The following is a 16,145-nucleotide window of genomic DNA, read 5'->3' as shown; positions in this document are numbered from 1 at the left end:
TTCCCATACTAGCTATGATCAATTAATCCATTGACCCAAAGCCAGGTCGGGTCAATTGAGTAGATATATAGTATTCCCTCCGTCAATTAAAAGATGTTTTAAAATTTTCTAATTGTGTAGACACTATTTATCTTATAGATAATCCAAATTTAAACAAACCTACATTCTTTCACTACTAGAAAAAGGGCTAGCCGAAGAAAACTACTGGCGCACCACTTTTCAGGTGCGCCTATGTAGCAGTGGCGCACCATAAAGTGGTGCTCCACTAGTAGGCAACTTAGCAGTGGCGCATCCGGTGAGCAGTGTGTCACCACTAAGTTTAACCATGATTTGGCACACCCCTATACATAGCAATGACACACTATGTAGAGGTGCGCCACTGCTATTTGAGGTAGCAATGTCGCACCATCTAGAGGCATTGCTTTGTATAGGGGTGATGAAAATGTTTGCCCCCTCCCCCCATCGTCTTTTTGATTTTGGGAAAGAAAGAAATAGGTAGAAATGTCAAAAAATAAAATCCTTTGAGATCCCATGTATCATGTCATCTAGTTTTAACGAGAATTAACAAACATGAATTTTATCTTTTTTTTATGCAAAAATGGCGTTATGTTTCGGTAAAACTAGATTTCTTGTTACATACGACCTCCGATGAAATTCTTTTTTATATGATAATGTATCTACGCGAAATTTTCTATCCGAATTCAACCACCCATGGTTGTTTAGACAAAATTTGGATTTGTCTAATTCAAAACAGAAACATGACCTTTTTCAAATTTTATTTTTTGGACATAAATTTCAAAAAAAAGAAAACAATTTAGAAGTGGCGTACCCATGCCTTGGTGCGGCACTGCTAAGCTTCCCGCCCACGAAATTTAAAATGAACGGGGCCAACCACTTACTCCCTCCTCCTCCACACGTTCTATTCTCCTCCCTCTCCTCTCCTCTCCTCCCTCCTTCTCCACACATTCTATTTTCCTCTTCTCTCCTCCTCCTCCTCCTCCTCCTCCTCCTCCTCCTCTCCTCTCCTCTCCTCTCCTCTCCTCTCCTCTCCTCTCCTCTCCTCTCCTCTCCTCTCCTCTCTTTCCTTCTACTCCTCCATCCACTCCTCCTTAATCCTCTCCGACGACCCTCCGGCCTCCCTCCTTCTCTCCGGCGAACTGGAATCAACATCCGCGACAGTATGCCGCCGCCTAGAGACAGGAACAGGGAGCGTACGCTGGAGCAACGCCGAAGCCGGAATCAAGACCGCGAGCCTGAGCCTCGTCGGAATCAAGACCGCGAGCCTGAGCCTCGTCGGAATCAAGACCGCGAGCCTGAGCCTCGTCGGAATCAAGAACGCGACCCTGAGCCTCGCAGAAGCCAAGGACGCGATCCGGAACCAAGGAGGAGCCGGAACGAGGAGTACGCACCTGAGCCACGCAGGAGCGGGAACGACGGAGGCGACCACCACCAAGAGGAAAGGAGCCACCGAAGCCGGAGCCAGTCGCGGGAGCTATGCCGAGAATCTGAAGGCGGAAGAACATCTTACAGGCCCCCTCGCAGATCTCCCTCACCACCACCCAGTGGAGGCGGAGGTGGAGGCGGAGGCAGAGGCCGGAGATCTCGTTCCCGCTCAAAATCACCCGGTGGTGCCCCCCGTGATGCCCGGGACTGCCTCAACGAGTACAGATCCGACTACATCGGTCCAAGGTGCTTTGGCCAGATGATCCGAGAGGAACCAAAGCCAAGAAGCTTGAACCTTAAGCTACCGAGAAACTCGAAGCATTATGATGGCAGCGAGAGGCCGGATACCTGGATTGAGGATTACTACAATGCAAGAACCTTCGCCGGAGGAACCCCGAATATAGCCTCGCCGCATGCTCCAGCTTGTACCTTATTGGTCCAGCTCGTGTTTGGCTCAGCGACCTCGAGGAGAACACCATCTTTTGCTGGTTGGACCCGAAGAAGGCTTTCGAGAACCACTTCGTGGGTACCTACAAGAGACCGGCCACCACCAGCGATCTTCAAGCTTGCATCCGAAGAAGGGTGAGACATCTAGGAGTTTCCTCACCCGATGGTTGGCAACTAGAAACGAGTGCGAGAACGTAGATAACCGCACAAAGCAATGCACGCCTTCATTGGTGGTTTGCGGCGTGGGGGCTGCTGCGCCACAAGCTTACCTGCCTGGTGAACGCAAACAAACTCACTCTTGACGAGATGATAAACATCGCCAGCGATCATACTGCCGCCGATGACGACGCAGGCGGAGATCTCGCAGCAACAGCCATACCCCTGCACCAACAGAAGAAAAACCGTGATAATGGCGTCAGCAGCAGCAACAAGCGGAAGAACCCCCCTGAAGACCAGAAGGGCGGAGGATCCGACATGGTAGCCATGACGTTCCAACGCGGAGGTCCAGGAGGCGGAAGAGGCCGCGGACGCGGAGGCGGAGCAAGCAGGGGCCAGCAGTGCGCTGACGAGGTCACCGCAGCCGGATCCCGCGCCCCCCAAACGTACGAAGAATACAGGGATATGCCGTGCCTGGCCCATCTGGATCCGGCTACGGGCAAATCCACCCATACCAATCGCAACTGCAAGTGGGTCAACGATCTGAAGAATGACCCGGAGGCAGGATACAAGCGAGCCCGGAAGCACCGCCCGCGCGGCAAAGGAGGCAAGGGCAAGAACAAGGACAAAGAGGAGGACAGCTCCGAGGCCATGGACGAGGATGACGCTTCGCCGGAACCCAAGGAGGGTACCGCAGCTAACAAGTCCAACCCCTTTGGTAAGAAGAGTGTCGGAACTTACCACACCTTCCTCGGAACCCCGACTGTCCGCGCAAAAAAATCAGCGCTCCGGATCTTGAACGCCACGGCTTCCGGCCGTGCCGCAAGATGTCAAGTGGTCGGAGAAAGCCTGTACCTTTGACAGGTCGGATCACCCGGCCGTCATCCCCAAAGAGTGCTACGCTCTGGTTGTGAGTCCCCGCATAGACGGGTATGACTTTTCCAAGTGTCTTATGGACGGAGGAGCTAGCCTGAACATCATGTACCTGGAGACCCTGGAGAAGATGAACCTCACCAAGGAACAGCTCAAACACAGCACCACTGAATTTCATGGTGTGGTTCCGGTAAGAAGGCAAACTCTCTGGGCAACATCAAACTTCCCGTGGCCTTCGGCAATGTGAACAACTACCGCGAAGAGATGATCACGTTTGAAGTGGTGCCCTTCAAAAGCTCCTACCACGTGATCTTCGGCAGGCCCACTTACCACAAGTTCCACGCCAGGGCATGCTACATCTACAACAAGCTCAAGGTTCCGGGTCCTAACGGTTGGATCACCGTGTCCGGAGACTACAAGAAAGCTAGGGACTGCGAGGAGGGCGAAGCCGCCTTTGCAGAATCCGTCATATCTGGGAGAGGAGCTGCAAGGCTACAGAGCCGCGGTGGATCCGACTGAGATGCAGACCACCAAGAAGCAGATCTCCGAACAGAAAACCTCGTTCAAGGCCGCGATAGAAACCAAGAAGCATGACCTCGTTGAAGGTGACAACTCCAAGCAGGTTTCAGTCGGAGCCAACATGGACCCCAAATAGGAAAGCGCGCTCGTCGAGTTCCTCAGAGCTAACATGGATATCTTCGCATGGCAACCTTCTGACATGCCCGGAGTACCAAGGGAACTCGCCGAGCACTACCTCAACATAAATCCGGGTGCAAAACCGGTGAAGCAAGCTATGCGACGCTTTGGAGACAAGAAGCGCCGCGCCATAGGAATGGAATTAGCAAAGTTACTAGAGGCAGGTTTTGTAGTAGAAGTTATCCATACCGATTGGGTCGCAAACCCCGTCCTTGTACCCAAAAAGAATTCTGAAATACTAAGAATGTGCATCGATTACTCCGGCGTGAATAAGCATTGTCCGAAAGATCCGTTCCCTTTGCCGCGCATTGACCAAGTCATTGATTCGACGGCAGGGCGGAACTTCGTGTTTTCTTGACGCATATTCCGGTATCATCAGATCTTGATGAAGGAGTCTGACCAAAAGGCGACTTCCTTCATCACACCCTTTGGCACATACTGCTATGTTACCATGCCTTTTGGCTTGAAAAACGCAGGTGCCACATACCAGCGTACGATGCAGCGGTGCCTGAAGGACCAAATTGGCCGGAACGTACACGCCTACGTCGCCGACATCGCGGTCATGACCCGAAAGGAATCCGACCTGTTGAGCGACCTGAAGGAAACCTTTGATAATCTCCGACGGTACAAGATGATGTTGAATCCGCTGAAGTGCGTCTTTGGCGTACCAGCCGGAAAACTCCTTGGCTTCATTGTTTCCCACAGGGGAATAGAAGTTAACCCGGAAAAAATCAAGGCTATCCTGAACATCAAAAGGCCAACTTGTCTCAAAGATGTGCAAAGATTAACTGGTTGCGTCGCAGCAATCAGTAGATTTGTCAGCCGTCTTGGCGAGAAAGCCCTACCTCTATACAAGCTGCTGAAGAAAACAGACAAATTTGCCTGGGATGAGGCAGCAGATAAAGCACTTCAGGAGTTGAAGAACATACTCTCCTCCCCACCTATATTGGCAGCTCCAGCTGAGTCAGAGCCCATGCTCCTCTACATAGCAGCCACCAACAAAGTTATCAGCCTCGTAATCGTGGTGGTGCGAAAGGAAGAAGGATTTGAGCACGGAGTCCAAAGGCCTGTCTATTACATTAGCGAAGTCCTGACGGAATCCAAGCAGAGATACCCTCACTTTCATAAGCTAGCATACGGAGTTTTCCTAGGCAGCCGGAAGCTGAGACACTACTTCCAGGAGCACCCAATGACAGTGGTGAGCAAGGCTCCCCTGGCGACAATCATCAACAACTCCGACGCAACAGGACGCGTAGCAAAATGGGGCATCGAGTTATCTGCCTTTGACATCAACTACGAAGCTCGAACTGCAATCAAGTCTCAAGTTCTAGCGGATTTCATCGCGGATTGGACTGAAGCACCGGAGGGCACACCTGTGCCGGAACCTGAAGCTTGGGTCATGCACTTTGACGGATCCAAGCAACATCAAGGCTCGGGGGATGGAGTTACCCTGAAGTCACCTACCGGAGAAGAATTGCGATACGTCCCGCATTCACTTCGAAGCAACCAATAATATGGCGGAATACGAGGCTCTACTACACGGTCCGCGCATCGCTAAGGAAATTGGGATCAAGCACATCATATGCCGCGGAGATTCCGACCTGGTGGCACAACAAGTAGCCGGAACCCGGAACGCCGTAAACTCCGTCATGGCGGCTTACAGAGACGAAGTGGACGAGATCGCCAAGTGCTTCCTCGGATACGAAGTCAAGTACGTCGGGAGAGACGATAACACGACAGCAGACATGCTCGTCCAAGCTCGGATCCGGCAGGAAACCAATTCCGCCCGGAATTTTCCTTGAGCATCCGCGAGTACCCTCGGTGAAGGGTGCAAACCCGGAAAATCCTGATCCGGCGGTTTCTCCGGCTAAGGAAGTGATGGTTATCATTCCGGCCTGGACTCAGCCGTTCTTGGATTACCTCATTGATCAAAAGTTGCCGGAGGACGAGGTCCACGCACGACAGATCATCAGACGAGCAAGATCCTACACAATTGTTGATGGACAGCTCTACAAACGAAGTGCAAACGGGGTTTTTCTCAAATGCGTCTCTAGTCAAGATGGCATTGAAATCCTCGAGAGAGATCCACGCGAGGGATCGCGGGCATCATGCCGCCCCCGGATCCCTCGTTGCAAAAGCTTTTCGGTTAGGATTTTGCCGGCTAATGACTAAAGAAGACGCCGACAAGCCGGTGAAAACTTGCCGCGGTTGTCGAGTACTACGCTACTCAACCAAACGCTCCAGCCCAAGAGCTGAGGACCATCCCTATCACCTGGCCGTTCGCGGTCTGGGGGCTCGATATGGTTGGTAAGTTAAAGAAATCATCTCCTGGTGGTCATGAATACCTCCTGGTCGCTATTGACAAGTTCAGTAAGTGGATCGAGGCAAAGCCAGTGAGAAAAGCCGACGGTGCTACGGCACTAAAATTTGTTTGCAGCCTCGTGACGAGATTCGGCATCCCACACAACATAATCACAGACAATGGCACAAACTTTGCGCAGGGAGAACTCAAGGATTACTGCGATGAAGTTGGGATCCGGCTTGACCTTGCGTCTGTGGCTCATCCACAATCTAATGGTCAGGTCGAACGAGCCAATGGCCTTATACTAGCCGGAATCAAACCTCGCCTTGAAGAACCGCTACGTCGCGCAGCCGGAGCTTGGGCTGATGAGTCGGACTCGTTCCGTGGAGTTTACGAACTACCCCTAACGAGGTCAACAGGATTTACTCCTTTCTTCCTGGTATACGGATCCGAAGCCGTGCTCCCCACTGACATCATCCATGATTCACCGCGGGTTTCCGCCTACAATGAAGAAACTGCTGACGAGGCTCGACAGCTATCTGTGGACCTGATCGAAGAAGCTCGGAATCTAGCCGACCAACGCTCCACCATTTACCAGCAGAAGCTCCGACGCTATCATAGCCGTCGAGTTCGGAACCGCTCGTTCATGGTCGGAGACTTAGTCCTCCGCCTTCGCCAGGTGAAAGATCACAAGTTGCAATCTCCATGGGAAGGACCTTTCGTCATCAGCAAAGTACTACACAACGGATCCTATTACCTCGTTGATTTCCGGGAACTAAAGGATAGACCTGCCAACTGGCATCGGAAACGAAAACGAGAAGATCCGGGTGACATATATGATGAAACAGATCGTCCCTGGAACATAGCACAGCCTACGTCCTTTCCACACTTAGCGCTTTACGCATTACATACCTTGTAATATCTATGATACATGATCAATGAAATAAAGCTTTTGGTTCACTCTTAGAGTCTTTTACCTCCTTTAATTTTTCATTTCTGGATCGTGTATGTTTTTTCGACTAAAACCGCAGAGCTGGATCTTTCCGCCTAGGCGTGTATGAAAGTTGTGATTTTCAAAATCGTCCCTTAGGACGTAAGCTTAAGTTTTCTGGCGGAAATTTTTTCTGTTGCGAACCCATGGATTCCTGGTAGCGACTTCCGGCACTTGGGCTGGGGGCTTGTTTCCGCGGTTATTGACGGATTGCCATTGGGCTTCGTCGCCGCTGGCGAGCGTTTCCGGCACGGGTTTTCCGGCTCGTGGAAGGTCAAGTGGGCAAGCCGGAAATTATCAAACCAGCACTTGCTTTCAAGAAACAACACATGCAAATAATATAAAAACGGATAGCAGGATAAGTATTTTCCGCCCACGCATGCATGCTTGTTTCGCCCCTCACTACTTAAGAATTTAAGTTATATTACAAACCCTCGCTGGGGCCAAAATGATGCATTGTTTTATCCCGCAGGACATAAACGTTTTCACTCCGCCTTGGACGGGGAAGCATTGCCCTCTGGATCTTTTCCTTTGGCGCCTGATGGCGTGTAACTCACACGTTCGTTGGGAACCCCAAGAGGAAGGTATGATGCGCACAGTAGCAAGTTTTCCCTCAGAAAGAAACCAAGGTTTAATCGAACCAGTAGGAGCCAAGAAGCACGTTGAAGGTTGATGGTCGCGAAATGTGATGCGTGATACGTCTCCAACGTATCGATAATTTCTTATGTTCCATGCTACTTTATTGATGATACCTACATGTTTTATGCACATTATATGTCATATTTATGCATTTTCTGGAACTAACCTATTAACAAGATGCCGAAGAGCCATTGGCTGTTTTCTGCTGTTTTTGGTTTCAGAAATCCTAGTAAAGAAATATTCTCGGAATTGGACGAAACTTTCGCCCAGGGTCCTATTTTTGCACGAAGCTTCCAGAAGACCGAAGACCTAACGAAGTGGGGCCACGAGGTGGCCAGAGGCTAGGCCGGCGCGCCCAGGCCCCGGCCGCGCCGACCTGCCCCCGGGCCCCTCGTGTGGCCCCTCGCGTTGACCTTCCGCCTACTTAAAGCTCCCGTCGCGAAACCCCCGGTACCGAGAGCCACGATACGGAAAACCTTACAGAGACGCCGCCGCCGCGAATCCCATCTCGGGGATTCGGAGATCGCCTCCGGCACCCCGCCGGAGAGGGGATTCATCTCCCGGAGGACTCTTCATCGCCATGATCGCCTCCGGAGTGATGAGTGAGTAGTTCACCCCTGGACCATGGGTCCATAGCAGTAGCTAGATGGTCGTCTTCTCCTTGTTGTGCTTCATTGTTGGATCTTGTGAGCTGCCTAACATGATCAAGATCATCTATATGTAATTCTATATGTTGTGTTTGTCGGGATCCGATGGATAGAGAGTACTATGATTATGGTGATTATCAATCTATTGTTCATGTGTTGTTTATGATCTTGCATGCTCTCCGTTATTAGTAGAGGCTCGGCCAAGTTTTTACTCTTAACTCCAAGAGGGAGTAATTATGCTCGATAGTGGGTTCATGCCTTCATTGATACCTGGGACAAGTGACGTAAAGTTCTAAGGTTGTGATGTGCTGTTGCCACTAGGGATAAAACATTGATGCTATGTCTAAGGATGTAGTTATTGATTACATTACGCACAATACTTAATGCCATTGTCTCGTTGCTTTGCAACTTAATACCGGAGGGGGTTCGGACGATAACCCGAAGGTGGACTTTTTAGGCATAGATGCGAGTTGGATGGCGGTCTATGTTCTTTGTCGTAATGCCCAATTAAATCTCACTATATTTACCATGTCATGTATATGCATTATTATGCCTTTCTCTATTTGTCAATTGCCCGATCGTAATTTGTTCACCCAACATGCTTTTATCTTATGGGAGAGACACCTCTAGTGAACTGTGGACCCCGGTCCTATTCTTTCCATAGCATACAATCTACTTGTTTTACTGTTTTCTTTGCAAACATCTTCCACTCGATACGTTTAATCCTTTGTTACAGCAAGCCGGTGAGATTGACAACCTCACCTGTTTCGTTGGGGCAAAGTACTTTGGTTGTGTTGTGCAGGTTCCTAGTTGGCGCCGGAATCCCTGGTGTTGCGCCGCATCACATTTCGCGACCATCAACCTTCAACGTGCTTCTTGGCTCCTACTGGTTCGATTAAACCTTGGTTTCATACTGAGGGAAACTTGCTTCTATACGCATCATACCTTCCACTTGGGGTTCCCAACGGACGTGTGCATCTACGCGTATCAAGCTAAATTTCTGGCGCCGTTGCCGGGGAGATCAAGACACGCTGCAAGGGGAGTCTCCACTTCTCAATCTCTTTACTTTGTTTTTGTCTTGCTTTATTTTATTTACTACTTTGTTTGCTGCACCTAAATCAAAATACAAAAAAAAATTAGTTGCTAGTTTTACTTTATTTATTGTCTTGCTCTCTATATCGAAAACACAAAAAAAATTAGTTACTTGTCTTTACTTTGTTTGCCTAGTTTACTTTTTGCCTATTGCATCATGTTTCCTTTTAATTTTACCACAAAAGACATACCGGTAGGACGTGGGTCCATAGTTGGGAGAACTAATATAGAAGAATTTTTCAATCATGTTAGTATTACTGAAGAGTTTGAAGATAGACACTTGGTAGAACTTGCACCTACCTATGAAATTGCTGCTGCTGCTTTAGTTCGCATGTTGGAAACTAAATTTGTTAATCTCAATCCTATAATCCAACACATGTTTCTTACACTTGGTGATATGGAAGAGGGGGAAAAGAAAGATTTTGTTTTAGAAACCCTTCTTAGAGAATTTGGTGGTCTAGCAAGAGAGGCTAGAAAGGTTTTTGCTAAATTTAATATGCTAGGTTCTCATACCAATTTTATTGGTCTCCTTGAAAAAATGGACATGGATAGAATAATGTACACTAATAACATTAATGATGGAGGGGAGATCAAAGCACCAATACCATGTAAACTCCTAGCTATGAATGATGCACTAGAAAATAACTATGCTTGGCTCGTTCCTGAAAATTTGTTCGATGAGAGTAGCAAGCCTAAGACTAATGAAAAGGGAGACGCTAAAACTTATATATCAAATATACTATGCTTGGTTGAGAAAACTCCCAACACCCCTGGTAATGATATTGATGCTTCTACTCTCGATGTTACTTGATTTGCACTTTCTGCGCCTAGCTGAAAGGCGTTAAAGAAAAGCGCTTATGGGAGACAACCCATGTTTTTACCTACAGCAATTTTTTGTTTTATTGAGTCTTGGAAGTTGTTTACTACTGTAGCAACCTCTCCTTATCATGTTTTTGTGCCAAGTAAAGTTTCTATGTCAAAGTTGATGTTATATTTGGGATCGCTGCACAGAAACAGCATTGCTGTCTGTCACGAATCTGGGCATAATTCTCTGTAGAAAATTCGAAAAAATCTGCCAATTTACGAGCGTGATCCTCAGATATGTACGCAACTTTCATTAGTTTTGAGTTTTTCCATTTGAGCAAGTCTGGTGCCATTTATAAATTCGTCTTTACGGACTGTTCTGTTTTTGACAGATTCTGCCTTTTATTTCGCATTGCCTCTTTTGCTATGTTGGATTTATTTCTTTGATCCATTAATGTCCAGTAGCATTATGCAATGTCCAGAAGTGAAAAGAATGATTGTGTCACCTCTGAATGTGTGAATTATTAATGATGCACTAACCCTCTAATGAGTTTGCTTGAAGTTTGGTGTGAAGGAAGTTTTCAAGGGTCAAGAGAGGAGAATGATATACTAAGATCAAGAGGAGTGAAAGCTCTAAGCTTGGGGATGCCCCCGTGGTTCATCCCTGCATATTTTAAGAAGACTCAAGCGTCTAAGCTTGGGGATGCCCAAGGCATCCCCTTCTTCATCGACAACATCATCGAGTTCCTCCCCGAAACTATATTTTTATTCAGTCACATCCTATGTTCTTTACTTGGAGCGTCGGTTTGTTTTCGTTTTTGTTTTTGTTTGAATAAGATGGATCCTAGCATTCACTTTGTGGGAGAGAGACACGCTCCGCTGTTGCATATGGACACATGTGTCCTTAGGCTTTACTCATAATGTTCAAGGCGAAGTTTCTTCTTCGTTAATTTGTTATATGGTTGGAATTGGAAAATGCTACATGTAGTAATTCTAAAAATGTCTTGGATAATGTGATACTTGGCAATTGTTGTGCTCATGTTTAAGCTCTTGCATCATATGCTTTGCACCCATTAATGAAGAAATACATAGAGCTTGCTAAAATTTGATTTGCATATTTGGTTTCTCTAAGGTCTAGATAATATCTAGTATTGAGTTTTGAACAACAAGGAAGACAATGTAGAGTCTTATAATGTTTACAATATGTCTTTTATGTGAGTCTTGCTGCACTTGTTCATCCTTGAGTTTGCTTCAAATAACCTTGCTAGCCTAAACCTTGTATCGAGAGGGAATACTTCTCATGCATCCAAAATCCTTGAGCCAACCACTATGCCATTTGTGTCCACCATACCTACCTACTACATGGTATTTACCCGCCATTCCAAAGTAAATTGCTTGAGTGCTACCTTTAAAATTCCATCATTCGCCTTTGCAATATATAGCTCATGGGACAAAATAGCCTTAAAAACTATCGTAGTATTGAATATGTACTTATGCACTTTATATTTTATTAAGTTGCTTGTTGTGCGATAACCATGTTTACGGGAACGCCATCAACTATTGTTGAATATCATGTGAGTTGCTATGCATGTCCGTCTTGTACGAAGGTCTATCATTTTAGTGGTTGGAGCATGCAAAATTGTTAGAGAAGAACATTGGGCCGCTAACTAAAGCCATGAATCATGGTGGAAGTTTCAGTTTTGGACATATATCCTCAATCTCATATGAGAATAATAACTTTGCTACATGCTTATGCATTAAAGAGGAGTCCATTATCCGTTGTCCATGTTGTCCCGGTATGGATGTCTAAGTTGAGAATAATCAAAAGCGAGAAATCCGAAATGCGAGCATTCTCCTTGGACCTTTGTACAGGCGGCATGGAGGTACCTCTTTGTGACACTTGGTTGAAACATGGCATGCAAAGATCCGGTAGTCCAAGTTAAGTAGGACAAGGTGCGGGCACTATTAGTATACTATGCGTGAGGCTTGCAACTTGTAAGATATAATTTTCATAACTCATATGCTTTATTACTACCGTTGACAAAATTGTTTCATGTTTTCAAAATAAAAGCTCTAGCACAAATACAGCAATCGATGCTTTCCTCTGCGAAGGACCATTCTTTTACTTTTATTGTTGAGTCAGTTTACCTATCTCCTTCCACCTTAAGAAGCAAACACTTGTGTGAACTGTGCATTGATTCCTACATACTTGCATATTGCACTTGTTATATTACTTTATGTTGACAATATCCATGAGATATACATGTTACAAGTTGAAAGCAACCGCTGAAACTTAATCTTCTTATGTGTTGCTTCAACACCTTTACTTTGATTTATTGCTTTACGAGTTAACTCTTATGCAAGACTTATTGATGCTTGTCTTGAAGTACTATTCATGAAAAGTCTTTGCTATATGATTCAGTTGTTTACTCATGTCATTACCTTTGCTTTGATCGCTGCATTCATTACATATGTTTACAAATAGTATGATCAAGATTATGATGGCATGTCACTTCAGAAATTATCTTTGTTATCGTTTTACCTGCTCGGGACGAGCGAACTAAGCTTAGGGATGCTGATACGTCTCCAACGTATCGATAATTTCTTATGTTCCATGCTACTTTATTGATGATACCTACATGTTTTATGCACATTATATGTCATATTTATGCATTTTACGGAACTAACCTATTAACAAGATGCCGAAGAGCCGATTCTTGTTTTCTGCTGTTTTTGGTTTCAGAAATCCTAGTAAAGAAATATTCTCGGAATTGGACGAAACTTTCGCCCAGGGTCCTATTTTTGCACGAAGCTTCCAGAAGACCGAAGACCTAACGAAGTGGGGCCACGAGGTGGCCAGAGGCTAGGCCGGCGCGGCCCAGGCCCTGGCCGCGCCGACCTGCCCCCTGGGCCCCTCGTGTGGCCCCTCGCGTTGACCTTCCGCCTACTTAAAGCTCCCGTCGCGAAACCCCCAGTACCGAGAGCCACGATACGGAAAACCTTACGGAGACGCCGCCGCCGCGAATCCCATCTCGGGGGATTCTGGAGATCGCCTCCGGCACCTCGCCGGAGAGGGGATTCATCTCCCGGAGGACTCTTCATCGCCATGATCGCCTCCGGAGTGATGAGTGAGTAGTTCACCCCTGGACCATGGGTCCATAGCAGTAGCTAGATGGTCGTCTTCTCCTTGTTGTGCTTCATTGTTGGATCTTGTGAGCTGCCTAACATGATCAAGATCATCTATATGTAATTCTATATGTTGTGTTTGTCGGGATCCGATGGATAGAGAGTACTATGATTATGGTGATTATCAATCTATTGTTCATGTGTTGTTTATGATCTTGCATGCTCTCCGTTATTAGTAGAGGCTCGGCCAAGTTTTTACTCTTAACTCCAAGAGGGAGTAATTATGCTCGATAGTGGGTTCATGCCTTCATTGATACCAGGACGGTGACGGAAAGTTCTAAGGTTGTGATGTGCTGTTGCCACTAGGGATAAAACATTGATGCTATGTCTAAGGATGTAGTTATTGATTACATTACGCACAATACTTAATGCAATTGTCACGTTGCTTTGCAACTTAATACTGGAGGGGTTCGGACGATAACTCTGAAGGTGGACTTTTTAGGCATAGATGCGGTTGGATGGCGGTCTATGTTCTTTGTCGTAATGCCCAATTAAATCTCACTATATTTACCATGTCATGTATATGCATTATTATGCCTTTCTCTATTTGTCAATTGCCCGACTGTAATTTGTTCACCCAACATGCTTTTATCTTATGGGAGAGACACCTCTAGTGAACTCGTGGACCCCGGTCCTATTCTTTCCATAGCATACAATCTACTTGTTTCATTGTTTTCTTTGCAAACATCTTCCACTCGATACGTTTAATCCTTTGTTACAGCAAGCCGGTGAGATTGACAACCTCCCTGTTTCGTTGGGGCAAAGTACTTTGGTTGTGTTGTGCAGGTTCCTAGTTGGCGCCGGAATCCCTGGTGTTGCGCCGCATCACATTTCGCGACCATCAACCTTCAACGTGCTTCTTGGCTCCTACTGGTTCGATTAAACCTTGGTTTCATACTGAGGGAAACTTGCTTCTATACGCATCATACCTTCCACTTGGGGTTCCCAACGGACGTGTGCATCTACGCGTATCAATGCGGCGCAACACCAGGGATTCCGGCGCCAACGCGGAACCTGCACAACACAACCCAAGTACTTTGTCCCAACGAAACAGTGAGGTTGTCAATCTCACCGGCTTGCTGTAACAAAGGATTAAACGTATCGAGTGGAAGATGTTTGCAAAGAAAACAGTAAAACACAATTGCAGTAGATTGTATGCTATGTAAAGAATAGGACCGGGGTCCACGAGTTCACTAGAGGTGTCTCTCCCATAAGATAAAGCATGTTGGGTGATCGACAAAGTACATAGACCGCCATCCAACTCGCATCTATGCCTAAAAAGTCCACCTTCAGAGTTATCATCCGAACCCCTCCGAGTTTAAGTTGCAAAGCAACAGTACAATTGCATTAAGTATGGTGCGTAATGTAATCAACAACTACATCCTTAGACATAGCATCAATGTTTTATCCCTAGTGGCAACAGACATCCACAACCTTAGAACTTTCGTCACCGTCCCTGCATTCAATGGAGGCATGAACCCACTATCGAGCATAAATACTCCCTCTTGGAGTTAAGAGTAAAAACTTGGCCGGAGCCTCTACTAATAACGGAGAGCATGCAAGATCATAAACAACACATGAACAATAGATTGATAATCACCATAATCATAGTACTCTCTATCCATCGGATCCCGACAAACACAACATATAGAATTACATATAGATGATCTTGATCATGTTAGGCAGCTCACAAGATCCAACAATGAAGCACAACAAGGAGAAGACGACCATCTAGCTACTGCTATGGACCCATGGTCCAGGGGTGGACTACTCACTCATCACTCCGGAGGCGACCATGGCGGTGTAGAGTCCTCCGGGAGATGAATCCCCTCTCCGGCAGGGTGCCGGAGGCGATCTCCGAATCCCCCGAGATGGGACTCGCGGCGGCGGCGTCTCTGTAAGGTTTTCCGTATCGTGGCTCTCGATGCCGGGGGTTTCGCGACGGAAGCTTTAAGTAGGCGGAGGGTCAACGCGGGGGGCCACACGAGGGGCCCAGGGGGTAGGTCGGCGCGGCCAGGGCCTGGGCCGCGCCGGCCACCCTTCTGGCCGCCTCGTGGCCCTACTTCGTTATCTCTTCGGTCTTCTGGAAGCTTCGTGCAAAAATAGGACCCTGGGCGAAAGTTTCGTCCAATTCCGAGAATATTTCTTTACTAGGATTTCTGAAACCAAAAACAGCAGTAAAACAAGCAATCGGCTCTTCGGCATCTTGTTAATAGGTTAGTTCCAGAAAATGCATAAATATGACATATAGTGTGCATAAAACATGTAGGTATCATCAATAAAGTAGCATGGAACATAAGAAATTATCGATACGTTGGAGACGTATCAGCATCCCCAAGCTTAGTTCTGCTCGTCCCGAGCGAGTAAAACGATAACAAAGATAATTTCCGAAGTGACATGCCATCATAATCTTGATCATACTATTTGTAAACATATGTAATGAATGCAGCGATCAAAGCAAAGGTAATGACATGAGTAAACAACTGAATCATAAAGCAAAGACTTTTCATGAATAGTACTTCAAGACAAGCATCAATAAGTCTTGCATAAGAGTTAACTCATAAAGCAATAAATCAGAGTAAAGGTGTTGAAGCAACACATAGGAAGATTAAGTTTCAGCGGTTGCTTTCAACTTATAACATGTATATCTCATGGATATTGTCAACATAAAGTAATATAACAAGTGCAATATGCAAGTATGTAGGAATCAATGCACAGTTCACACAAGTGTTTGCTTCTTAAGGTGGAAGGAGATAGGTAAACCGACTCAACAATAAAAGTAAAAGAATGGTCCTTCAATGAGGAAAGCATCGATTGCTGTATTTGTGCTAGAGCTTTTATTTTGAAAACATGAAACAATTTTGTCAAC

Source organism: Lolium rigidum, chromosome 1, assembly GCF_022539505.1.
Source record: "Lolium rigidum isolate FL_2022 chromosome 1, APGP_CSIRO_Lrig_0.1, whole genome shotgun sequence".
In the NCBI taxonomy this organism is placed as follows: Eukaryota; Viridiplantae; Streptophyta; class Magnoliopsida; order Poales; family Poaceae; genus Lolium; species Lolium rigidum.
This window is presented reverse-complemented; position numbering follows the sequence as displayed.